The sequence below is a fragment of the Helianthus annuus genome, chromosome 8 (genome assembly GCF_002127325.2).
Source record: "Helianthus annuus cultivar XRQ/B chromosome 8, HanXRQr2.0-SUNRISE, whole genome shotgun sequence".
NCBI classification, from domain to species: domain Eukaryota; kingdom Viridiplantae; phylum Streptophyta; class Magnoliopsida; order Asterales; family Asteraceae; genus Helianthus; species Helianthus annuus.
The window spans coordinates 70,506,935-70,520,757 of NC_035440.2; the positions used below are offsets into that span (position 1 = coordinate 70,506,935).

The window sequence follows — 13,823 nt, forward strand, 5'->3', positions numbered from 1 at the left end:
GTGTGAGTAGAGTGTAGATATCTCTGAATTATTTATAGAGACTGAAGCAAGCATGCTGTCTTTCAAGCATGCTGTCTTTCAAACAGTGTATGGAAGAGTGTTGATATATTATAGAGACTGCAGCAAGCAAGCTGTCTTTCACACAAAAGTAAAGTGTTGCTTTTTCCTGTTGATTGTACTTCCCTGCTTTTGGCATCCGTTTTTGTGAGATGTGATGTTGTTTTGTGAGATGTGTGAGCATTGAGAGAGAAAGCATATGGTGATCCGTGTGAAGTCAAATGGACGGTTTACGTAACACCCAAGCTATGACAGGTCATCATTCCAACGAGCTATCTTAGCAACCCAGTGTTAAAGGTCTTCCTTTTAAAAGGTCGAAGAACAGTTCAGGCTTGACCATAGATGCGGTCTCACCATCCCATGTCAGATTCAAGAACAGTTCAGGTATGTCACTCGCAACTCGCAAGGAAACCTTTTTTTAGGATCTGAATTTAATTAGTTATACCTTTGGTTAACGACTGTCACGATCACTATTTTTACAGAACAAGCTCACTCCGATCTTCTGGCTGCCGGAGAAAGTGTATCTGCTTGGAGAGTCTCGGAATCGGCTTTAGTGACGCTGAACGCTGCTTCATTCAAATCGATGGGGGCTTCATATGCAGAATGTTCCGTCACTTAGTGGTCTCATGCTCACTCAAGCAGAGGTAAAGTAAAGTTTATCATCATTCATCAATGTCATTTATATTAAATTTATTTTAAGTTAATAGTGTACTGGTTATAACTAATATCAAATCTTTACTAATACTTGATTTCTTTTTATCATGGTTGACTTTGCGAGAACTAACGGAGCTTGTGTTCTTAATATGTCTGAACTGAAAGTGTTTGAGGCTATGATGCATAAGCTGACTCTGTCAGGTTACATATTTGTTTCTTGTGCTTAAAACACGTGTACTTCATGCTTTAAAGGTTGTTTAAGTTTCGTGGCAAATTACTCTTGTTGTGTACTCCGGATTTTGTGTTCTTAATCTGTCTGAACTGAAAGTGTTTGAGGCTGTGATGCGAAAGCTGAGCTTGTGTTCTTAATAAACATATGTGAAGGACAAGATGGTAATTGAACAAGGTGTTGAAAAAACACTTAATGCACAATGTACAACTGTTAAGGAACAAGAAAACACAAACCCTTTTACCCTTTACAAGGTTATACATCTTCCGTCCAAATGTTCTTAATCTGTCTGAACTGAAAGTGTTTCAGGCTGTGATGCGAAAGCTGAGCTTGTGTTCTTAATCTGTCTGAACTAAAAGTGTTGAGTCTATGATGCATAAGCTGACCTTGTGTTCTTAATCTGTCTGAACTAAAAGTTTTTTGAGGCTGTGATGCAAAAACTGAGCCTGTGTAATCTATCTGAACTGAAAGTGTTTGAGGCTGTGATGCAAAAACTGAGCCTGTGTAATCTATCCAACAACTCAAGCAAATGTTTTCTTTGCATTTTAGGGGGAACATGGGTGCATCTCTCCACAGGGCATACAAGACACAGGTTATTGGCGGCAGCTCGCCATATTTAACATATAAAAAAACTTTATATGTTAAATTTGGCGGGCTTCCGCCAATGACCTGTGTCTTGTATGCCCTGTGGAGAGATGCACCCATCTTCCCCCTAAAAAACATAGAAAACATTTGCTTGAGTTGTTGGACCGAGCGAACCTTGCATAATGCGTCAAGGGAAACTATTGGTCGAGCGAGACATTTGTTCAGGTATCCTTATTTCATGATAAAATGATTATGAATAGCTGTGCATAAACTAATCGCAAGTTTGTTTGGTATATGCAGGGTAATAGGGAACAGAGGTTGAACCTGTGGTTTGACGCAACAAAGAACTTCCGTACTTACTCTATTCTATGACTACTGCAGTGACACCGGTCGGCTTGAATCGAGCCCAAATCAGTTTTCTGGATTTGAAATGATAGCCATTCAAGTTTATAATAAAAAGCAATCATGCTGTAGTGAACTACTTTTAAAAAAAAACAGATGTATGTATGTATGCATGTTCTGATTATATATTATTGATTATGTATTCATTATTGATTATCTTGTATACACTTGTACGAAGTGTCATGCACAGCAAAAGGTAAAGTTATTCTTTGTGTGCATTGCCACTCAAGTTCATTGTTTGGGTCAACTAACGGGTCAAAATAGGCTTTCGAACTCTAAAAATGGATCTTCGGAATCAGTTAGTTGTAGCAAGAAAATGGTTGGTTGGGTTATGTGGTTAACTTTACTAGATATGCCATCACTTCATCTGTTATAAAACACAATATTGACCCATCGGTTGGCAGGTTTCAAATCTTGACTTGACCTTTAGAGCATATGTATTGGTAAATATCTGCCAACGTGCAGTAAGTAATCAGACAGCGTTACCTTTTCAACACTTAACATTTTAATGTTGTTTTTGTAGTTATGTTTAATACAAGTATAAATAGTTGGACAAAGGAACCTAAAATCTTGACCCGGATTACAATTTAAATTACATAAGGTACTAATAGATCCTACTTGACCCGGATTACATATCTAAACAATGAAACCCTAAAATCTTGAGCCATTTTTCTCTCTAAATTCACTTGCTACAATTTATCGCGCCATATTGAAATCGAAGAACAACAAACCTATAGGGGATAAACTAACGGTAAACGAGTATCCTATTGTAAATCGTTACTCCCGCCAAACCTATAGGTGATAAACTAACGGTAAACGAGTATTCTATTGTAAATCGTCACTCCCGCCGCATCGCGCGGGTAAATGGCTAGTATATATATATATATATATATATATATATATATATATATAGATAACCACAAACTTAGTTCATTCCTTTACATTCTTACTCACATATTATCTTCTTGATCACACTTCCTAAACGCATCTTAATTGGGTTTTTCGAGTACCTTGTGGAGAATCGAAAGCCCATAACCAACGCTTTATTTAAAATTAGTATATACGTTAATTACGAGGCCCTAAACAGCATTTACAACTAGTTCCATGCACAAAACAAACAAACACAAATAATTTGGCAGCAGCAAGGTCTGTCGCGGGTCGCGACAGCCTTGTCTGCTTCCTTCACGGGGCGCCAGAGCTCCACCGTAAGCTACGGTGACTACCGTAGCTTACGGTAATCTCCAAAAAGCTTACGGTAACAAGAGACTGCCTTATGGCAGAAAAGAAAAGACCAGCACCCATCGTAAGCTACGGCGGGTACCGTAAGCTACGGTGGTGCTAGTACTACATCTCGTTTTATGGCAAAAACTCTCTTAACTCATTCATTTGCATCCGAACCACTTGGAACTTAATCCTAAATTATTTGTAAATTTATTCCTTACATTACTAACTAAAAGTCCCTGCCCCGGGACCTTATTCTACCCGAATTTCCTTAACAATACATTACATGTGCACATTATTCGACCCGTTTAAATCCACCCATTTGCTTTCTACTTAATTAACAATCTTTGTCTTACTAAAATGATACTTAACCTAGTATTTTCTGATTGATACATAATCTTACGAGATAAAACCATATTCATAAATATCAACATTTATTATACGTACTAAGAAGTGAATCGAAATTCACTTACCTCGTAGACCCCATTCTTCTTACTTGATATATCGCTTCCCTTGTCTTGCTAGCTCCGTAGGTACAAGTCCACCTTTCCGAGGGCCTATCCTTCATTATCATTTACATACACATGAATATTAATCCACAAGCCAATGATAGTTAATCACATCAACAATCGGCTTTCATGTCATATTGACTTCCGAGCATTCAATATCAACATGCGTAATTGTGATCTTATCCACCTAACCTTTTTACATTTAGACTAATGTTTGAAACATGGTCCTAGCATCAATGCTTTCAATTAAGATTCTACATGTCATCCCTTACAACACATTACTTCCATGTTTACCAAACCAATGAATCACATAATGTGTATCATTTACAACAACACGGTTCATGGACCTCAAAGGTGCCATCTTTCACCGATTGCATAACTATTATAGTTGCAACATGAAATTTGCTCAAGACACCTTCCTTTTTGCATATTTACTAGCACTAACACAACCAACTCATTATGCTAGGAATTCACAATTTCAAGGACACCATATCATCTATTACCACTAGTTAAGCATTTTATCAAACACTTGGTGTGCATACAACCTACTATGCATAGTTTACAACTAGTTTAGGCATAGTCATCTCCTTCCAAATTCCAATCACAAGAGAGTGCTCAAGATCACATTCCATTCATACAATTAACCCTAGACTAACATCACACAACCCATTTCAAGCTAAGAACAAGTACATCAAACAAGGATTGGACATGGGTAGAACACCCATGTCGCCACTTTCACTCACAATTGTGGGTTTCACCTTAAATCATCAAATTACTTGAACTTGTTCATAACACATAATCTAAATGGTGATTCTATCGACTCTACATGCACAATTTCATACAATTTCATAGTTTGATAATAGTTTCACTTCATATCAGATCATTAAATTAACTTCTACAACTTACCTCATGTGTAGAAAGTCTAGATGATCTAGAATCTAAGTCCATGCATCCGATTAGAGCCAATTTCCCCTTTCAATTTGAAGGTTTTTCTTGAATTAGGGTTTGCACCCCTTCTCCCTTTCCTCCTGGTCGTACATACGCACACACCTAGTGTGTGTGTGGAGTTTTTTTTGTTTTAATAAAATTCTAGTTCCTCTATTTGACAATCTTGCCCCTTAAAGTTTGTTGTTTGATCACAATTGTCACTCAAATCACTTTCCTACTTGTTTTGCTAGATATTTAACTAGGTTTAATAACCTAGTTATTATAATTCATTCTATCTATCGTGGTAACACGCTAGCAATTTAATATTTCAGGTTTTGGGGTGTTACAAATCTACCCTCCTTAAAGAAGGTTTCGTCCCCGAAACCTTTCTCATTCTTATTAGGCCAATTTTATTCTTACTCTTGATTCAATTCATTCAAATCGTTTACTATATCCTAAAAGCACTTGTGACTTGTTTAAGAGGTAACATTCGCTTACCATCATAAGCATATATCTTGTTTCTTGCCTTCTTAATTAATCATTGGACTTTCATATACTTACCATCCTATATAGGTCATTCTATTTCCATCTCAGGCGTATTAAAGAGGATATCACATTCTAACATTAGTCCCATGAATACTCATTGTGGTTTTGCCTTTGTGTTTCTATTATTAGCATTCTTTCTAGGTTCTTTAGCTAACACATAATACTTTGGGCCATTTACATACCCAATTTTACTAACATTCATTTTGAATTCAAACGTTATCACTTGATAATTATTATTACATTCCGCTTATCTTAGAGCAAATCATTACGTTCTATTACTAACGTTGTTCTTAATTTCTTTCACGTCCGTATGTAAGGTGAGTATATAATAGTACGCGTTACCGTAAACACTCAGGTATTAACATGCTAACATAACTATCAATTTCCTATCTCATTATACGTACTTGTCACGGGGCTTAAACATTAATCTACATTTCTATCGCCACTTAATCTACTTACAACCTTATGTCTAACCTTATATTTAATATTTCACATCACTTCATTATACTAACCCGGCATGTTGTGCAAGATCACCATAAGAGTATTTATCAACTAGTCCCAGATTTTCGTTCGAGGTTCTTAAATCTTCCTCTTAATGGCATAAATATTTTCTAAGGTTGACCATTACAAGTAAATTATTTCATACCATACCATATTTATCCTACCATTTAATTCATTCATATGTACAATTAATTAATAAATTCTTACTTATTAATCTAGAATTAAACATTCTACTAACCTCGCCTTCACGGCATAGATCAGTGATCCATGAGCCAGATAGATTCGCTTCTTTGTTGGTACCTTTCGTACCAGATTCGGTCTCATTCATTCACGAAACATGCTCCCACTCGTGAGCATCCTTCCATCAGCTTTATTACCATCATCTTACTGAGAATTTCCTCTATTCTTATCTGTAAAATTATCGGTTAGCACATATCATTTATTATTTGCATTCTACATGGTGTTTGTTCGCCTAAGACTCTTTTACAAATTTCTTACATACATGCTTAACACATATTACACATTCCATTTCTCACATACTGCTTCTTGCTACTACTATAGCTTTCATTGGTCTTCCCTACTTTGGGGAGTCAAATACTTCATACTATTTTACTAATACTTGATTAATAACTATCAACTTATTTGTTTGACTTTTCGGAAGTCAATTTGTAAATACATTCCGACCTATGCTTACCAATTACCCAGTCCTGACACATCCCTCTCTAACCGAGCTATAAGCAACTATTAAAAAGACATAATCTTTATAAATACCAATGCAAGTCAAATCCATTACCTCGTTCCATCTGTTGAGTGAATATTCTTACTAATAAGTGAACGTTCCAATTGTTGAATGAATATTCTGGCTATTGAGTGAACGTTCCAACTGTTGAGTGAACATTCTTGCTGACGAGTGAATGTTCCAACTGTTGAGTGAACATTCTTGCTAATGAGTGAACGTTCTAACTGTTGAGTGAACATTCTTGTTCACGAGTGAACGTTCCAACTATTGAGTAAACATTCTTGCTAATGAGTGAACGTTCCATCTATTGAGTGAACATTCTTGCTAATGAGTGAACGTTCCAACTGTTGAGTGAACATTCTTGTTCACGAGTGAACGTTCCAACTGTTGAGTGAACATTCTTGCTAATGAGTGAACGTTCCATCTATTGAGTGAACATTCTTGCTAATGAGTGAACGTTCCAACTGTTGAGTGAACATTCTTGTTCATGAGTGAACGTTCCAACTGTTGAGTGAACATTCTTGCTGACGAGTGAACGTTCCAACTGTTGAGTGAACATTCTTGCTAATGAGTGAACGTTCCAACTGTTGAGAGACATATACTTACGAATTCGGACTTTTCATTCCACCTTCCATTCCTTTCTCTGTTTTGAATCCGTCTCGCGGATTCAAACGTATCATTCATATTTTCTCGTTCCTTCCATGTTTCGAATCCATCTCGCGGATTCTAACATATCATTTATACTTTCTTTCATATTTGGTACTTTCAATTTCTTGAGAGTCTTACATTTCCTTTCACCCTCACGTCCACCTTCTCCCTAATTCTAACGGGCATACCTGTAACAACTGTCACGGTCTCACGAACGTCATATGTTTCTTGTGTACTGGCCAGGTACACAATCCACATACTAGTTTCATGTCTTCGTGTAATCGTCACCTTATGTCCGAAGAATTAGTTTTCAGCACGTGTAACATTTTCAAACTTCATTACTATTCAATTATTATCTTTCATTTAAAATTTCTCCTTCTATTGACAGGTTTTATCATTACATGTACTTACATATATTAAATCTACGTACCTGGAACCAATTTATCTTATTACGTGCCTTGGTGTCGGTCCTAGACCGTACTCGCAGATCATCCTCTCCAAACATCTATGCTTACCCTTCACATAACATACTGTTAGTTTTTCTTCATATACATACTTAAATACACACTTACATTCGCTTCTACCTTTAGATCTTGATCGAGTCTTGGATTGTACGGGTTCCTGGTCACAAGAGCACGCAGGTTTGAGTTCAAGTATTTACCTCCTCATACTTGATTTCCCTCAAACCAGGGCTCTGATACCAACTTGTAATGCCCACATTTCCTATTCCGAAGAGGTAATATTATCATACTATTATTTAACAAAATTCGGGCATGACCCATTCATATTATGAACAATTCCCTATATGACCGACTTGTAAAAACTTAAATACGACACAGCGGAAAATAAGAGTCCGTTATTTCACATAATACTTACAGGAAGGTTCAACCACAAAGTTCATCCATTCATTAAAAAGGATTTACCACGTTCCATTATATTAATCCTTCAAGACCTATATTTGTCAAACTATGTGACCGATTCCTTCCCGTACAACCCTTGCTCTTGACTCGATCTTCAATCCTTCTATTCTTCATAAAGATGCTAAGTCCTTGCAACCTGCATTCACCACATACATGTGCATCAGTTAGATTTAATGACATCATTCCTAAAATAAACATACGTAATCAATAACCAGTCTGCGTTCCTTCATCCCATACTAGTCCTTATGAATAAGCTTTCCGTGTACATTCGTGCATTCCAATTCCTTAACCTTGATAATGACATTAATAGAATACCTGCATTCTCATTTCACACTCAAGACAATGGTTTAGTAACTTAACACTTCAACTGATTCAAACTGTACAAACACATGCACAAGTTACGTTCACTCATAAGCAATAAATCCTACTTCAAACATGGGCACAAACACACGTGTATACATAGATGTGAACTTCCATTCATGATTACGTACCCCCATACAAACGTACAACTCTTATACATCACTCAAATCCTCCCAAGGTTTACTAAGGTATGCTAATTACAGGCTTCCAAACAAATAGACTACGTACATACGACCTAGCGTGCATTCTTGCTTCTAATCATAAACACCTATGAGTCCCAACTATGGGAGGTTAATTTATTCCATATGCATATATATATATATATATATATATATAGATATAGATAACCACAAACTTAGTTCATTCCTTTACATTCTTACTCACACATTATCTTCTTGATCACACTTCCTAAACGCATCTTAATTGGGTTTTTCGAGTACCTTGTGGAGAATCGGAAGCCCATAACCAACGCTTTATTTAAAATTAGTATATACATTAATTACGAGGCCCTAAAAATCATTTACAACTAGTTCCATGCACAAAACAAACAAACACAAATAATTTGGCAGCAGCAAGGTCTGTCGCGGGTCGCGACAGCCTTGTCTGCTTCCTTCACGGGGCGCCAGAGCTCCACCGTAAGCTACGGTGACTACCGTAGCTTACAGTAATCTCCAAAAAGCTTATGGTAACCAGAGACTGCCTTATGGCAGAAAAGAAAAGACCAGCACCCATCGTAAGCTACGGTGGGTACCGTAAGCTACGGTGGTGCCTAGTACTACATCTCGTTTTATGGAAAAAACTCTCTTAACTCATTCACTTGCATCTGAACCACTTGGAACTTAATCCTAAATTATTTGTAAATTTATTCCTTACATTACTAACTGAAAGTCCCTGCCCCGGGACCTTATTCTACCCGAATTTCCTTAACAATACATTACATGTGCACATTATTCGACCCGTTTAAATCCACCCATTTGCTTTCTACTTATTAACAATCTTTGTCTTACTAAAATGATACTTAACCTAGTATTTTCTGATTGATACATAATCTTACGAGATAAAACCATATTCATAAATATTAACATTTATTATACGTACTAAGAAGTGAATCGAAATTCACTTACCTCGTAGACCCCATTCTTCTTACTTGATATATCGCTTCCCTTGTCTTGCTCGCTCCGTAGGTACAAGTCCACCTTTCCGAGGGCCTATCCTTCATTATCATTTACATACACATGAATGTTAATCCACAAGCCAATGATAGTTAATCACATCAACAATCGGCTTTCATGTCATATTGACTTCCGAGCATTCAATATCAACACGCGTAATTGTGATCTTATCCACCTAACCTATTTACATTTAGACTAATGTTTGAAACATGGTCCTAGCATCAATGCTTTCAATTAAGATTCTACATGTCATCCCTTACAACACATTACTTCCATGTTTATCAAACCAATGAATCACATAATGTGTATCATTTACAACAACAAGGTTCATGGACCTTAAAGGTGCCATCTTTCACCGATTGCATAACAATTATAGTTGCAACATGAAATTTGCTCAAGACACCTTCCTTTTTGCATATTTACTAGCACTAACACAACCAACTCATTATGCTAGGAATTCACAATTTCAAGGACACCATATCATCTATTACGACTAGTTAAGCATTTTATCAAACACTTGGTGTGCATACAACCTACTATGCATAGTTTACAACTAGTTTAGGCATAGTCATCTCCTTCCAAATTCTACTCACCAAGAGAGTGCTCAAAATCACATTCCATTCATACAATTAACCCTAGACTAACATCACACAACCCATTTCAAGCTAAGAACAAGTACATCAAACAAGGACTGGACATGGGTAGAACACCCATGTCGCCACTTTCACTCACAATTGTGGGTTTCAACTTAAATCATCAAATTACTTGAACTTGTTCATAACACATAATCTAAATGGTGATTCTATCGACTCTACATGCACAATTTCATACAATTTCATAGTTTGATAATAGTTTCACTTCATATCAGATCATTAAATTAACTTCTACAACTTACCTCATGTGTAGAAAGTCTAGATGATCTAGAATCTAAGTCCATGCATCTGATTAGAGCCAATTTCCCCTTTCAATTTGAAGGTTTTTCTTGAATTAGGGTTTGCACCCTTTCTACCTTTCCTCCTGGTCGTACATACGCACACACCTAGTGTGTGTGTGGAGTTTTTTTTTGTTATAATAAAATTCTAGTTCCTCTATTTGACAATCTTGCCCCTTAAAGTTTGTTGTTTGATCACAATTGTCACTCAAATCACTTTCCTACTTGTTTTGCTAGATATTTAACTAGGTTTAATAACCTAGTTATTATATTTCATTCTATTTATCGTGGTAACACGCTAGCAATTTAATATTTCAGGTTTTGGGGTGTTACATGTCAAAATCGATTCAGAAAGCATCAATAGAGAAGGAATTAAAGAGGAAAAGCTGTTGTTACTTCGTGTACATTGATTCCGCCTTTATACGCGAAGATGAACTGCCTTAACTGACTTTTCCGGTCATAGAACGGTCCAACACTGAGTATCTGACACACCTGTACGGGCTCGTGTGTGTCATCTCCGCATATTCCACGTGTGCTCGCGGGTATGTGCGGACATGTTTATACCCCCTTAACCATGGAAAGATAATTTTTGGCTATTTTGAGGGGTATGTAAAAAAACGACATGCGGTATGGGTTATGGTGCGGTATACCAGAGAAACCGCATGCCGCTTGTGTTTGGATAATGTTGTCGCTTTTTGTTGTATACGTGGCTGAGCGCACGTGTGAGTTGGTGGAAGTTGGTGAGATTTCCTGGCATGTGCTGAAATGAAAGGACATTTGCATTGCCCTGGGTCATAAATGCACTATAGCAGGAGTGTAAACGTTTGTCAGGCGCGTGTACGGCCACGCGCGCGTGGTAACTGTCAGCGGAAACGTCGCTTGACACGTGGTGCCGCATAATTCGCTCTTTTTGGACGTGATGATTCGGTTTCCATGTTGCATTAATTGCAATCAGTATATAAGGGGAAATCGTTCGTGGTTTCCCCTCACTTTGTTCAAAATTTCAAAATTTCCGGTGAGAGAAAAAAGATTTCTCCGTCTTCTCCGATAAGGGTTTCTGAAATTCCGGTGAGGTTGTTTGAGTTTTTGTACTCACTTTCTTTTCTTCTCCATCTCTATGGTTGAACCATCAAATCCACACAATGTGGAGGTGAATAGCCACTGGCGGCGCCTGATGAAGATGAAGACGATGATGGCGGTGCTCCCGGTGGTGGTCTACCGGTATTGAAGTGGTCAAAGGGTTAATTTAAGATCCTGATGACCAGCATACAAATGGCGGAGGAGTGGGGTGCCATCTACCCACAGGAGGGTGACACCGGTGCCGATGCTCCGGCGGGATATATCACCCTGTGGGCTGAGTTTTTTAATGTTGGCAACCTCAGATTGCCGGTGACGGTGTTTGTTGCCGGGGTGTTAGAACACTATCACCTTCATATTTCCCAACTGAGTCCATTTGGGATGTTCCGAATCAGGTCGAGTATACTTTTCGTGCCATTGGCCTGGATGTTACCGTTGAGAATTTCCAGCGATTTTACCAGTTAACGGTAAACACCGGTTTGTCTCTTTCAACCAAAGGTATGGGAGTCTCAAGCTGATAACCCCTTCGAAGGGTCTTACCAAGTGGAAAAGGAGATTTTTCTACGTGAAAGCTTGTGCGGTGCATGCCAACATGACCTTTCGGAGCGTGAGTGTGGGTGTTACTCCAGAAGATATTCCTGTTGCTACCGCAAAGACTGTAGATTGGTTCTCTAGGCTGCGGCCTATTGAACTTAAGAAACTGGACAACAATGAGTTGTGGGTATTGCGGATGATGCTTACCAGGCCGGATAGGACGACAAGGCCTGTTCTGCGGGAAAAGAGTGGTGGTAAGCCTGTTACTCTTGTGTGTTTTCCTTGCTTCTTTATACTCTTATTAATTTGCATTTGTTTTATCAGAGGATGCGGTCAGCCTGTGTAGGATGTTTGAGCCAGATTTCAAGGGCAAAGTTGAGTTGATTCCGTGTGCGGAACGAGAAGGTTTTAATTTGGAGATTGTTGGCAATTTTCGCGTTCCCACACGTGATCTGTTGAATGCACCCATGCCGGAAGGCAAAGGTATCTTCTAAGATTCCCTTGCTGTTTAAAGTTCACCCTTGTAATCTGTTTGCTTGATTGTTTAAATGCAGGTAATCTTGGGGACCTGGGGAAGTTTGAAAAAACTGTCCCTAAGAAATATGTGGAGAAGAAACAGGTGAAGAAACCCGCGCGGGGTCGCGGTAAGGAGAAAACTGAGGGTTCTGTCGCCCCTCCTTTGGTGCCGCAGGCCGCAGGTATCTATCGTTCTTGTAACCGCAGATATACCGATTACGTGGTAGTATCTGACACCCTTGAGGGTTTGGGTGTTCCAGGTGGTGGCGCGGCTGCAGGTGGGGCTGCTGCGGGTTCCACACTTGCCGGTGAGAAGAGGAAACCGAGCAGAAAGTTGTTGGTGCTGGTGAGGTGAAACGTCAGAGGTTGCAGGCCAAAAGGTCTACTGGGCCGACGCAAAAGAAGCCTCCAGTGACTGCTGGTAAGTGTATAACTTTTTCAAGTGTTTTGTATGCACAACTTGTTTTCTGATAGTTGTTGCTTTCTTTGTTTTGCAGAACCGCAAGATAAAGATTTTTCTATCTTTGACGCTCCTTCGTCTCCCCCGCGTACCACGGCTGCGGATGCGGGGGTACCGAAGGAATCTGCGGCACCTTTTGTCAAGGTGGTGCCTGATCCGACCGTGCAGGCGGAGAAGACTGTGGAGAAGGTTGCGGCCCAGATTTTTGATACCGTTGATTCCTCCAACAACTTGATCTCTCCAAATGATGCTGATAATTTGGATTTGAGGTTTTCTGATGCTGGGAAACAAAAATCTGGTGCTGAGCCGCAGAAGTCTCCTGCTACTGAGAAGGTTTCTGGTTCTGCTTCTGGTGGTGCAGGTTATGAGGCGCCTCCGATTCAGCCTGGGGAGTCTGAACTGGAGTATTATTACCGCACCTATACACAGGATCGGAGTACGAGCTACCACCGACCCCGCTGGACTGTTATACAGGGGGATGATATTTCGAATGATCCTTCTGCTTGCAAGGAGATTCTGGGTGGCCTGGGCACCCCATTTGAAATTGATCGTGCCCGTTCAACACCCCGTGAACTGCACATCAACCAACTTTCCACCATGCTTATGGGAAGTTCCATAGCGGCGAATGCCATTTTGGAAGATTACAAGGTGTTGGGCCGTAGGGAGGAGGAAGCTGCACGCTTGCGGGCCGAGGCGGAGGAGTTGGTGAAGGTTGCTCGTGCGGGTGCAGAGCAGCTTGAAAAAGATAGTGCTGCTTTTGAAAAGCAGAAACAGACCGAGGAGTGGGCTGCGACTGCTGAGCTTAAACAGGTTCGTACTCTTGCTAAGTTACTTT

At 39.1% G+C, this 13,823-nt stretch overlaps 1 long non-coding RNA gene across 1 annotated transcript; it reads left to right on the forward strand.

Annotated features, from left to right (window-relative positions):
- Positions 1 to 1,689: 1,689 nt before the first annotated feature.
- On the forward strand, positions 1,690 to 2,020 carry LOC110928249. The gene is made up of 2 exons (XR_002586240.2): positions 1,690 to 1,750; positions 1,826 to 2,020. It is a non-coding gene; the product is annotated as an uncharacterized LOC110928249 (long non-coding RNA).
- Positions 2,021 to 13,823: the final 11,803 nt, after the last annotated feature.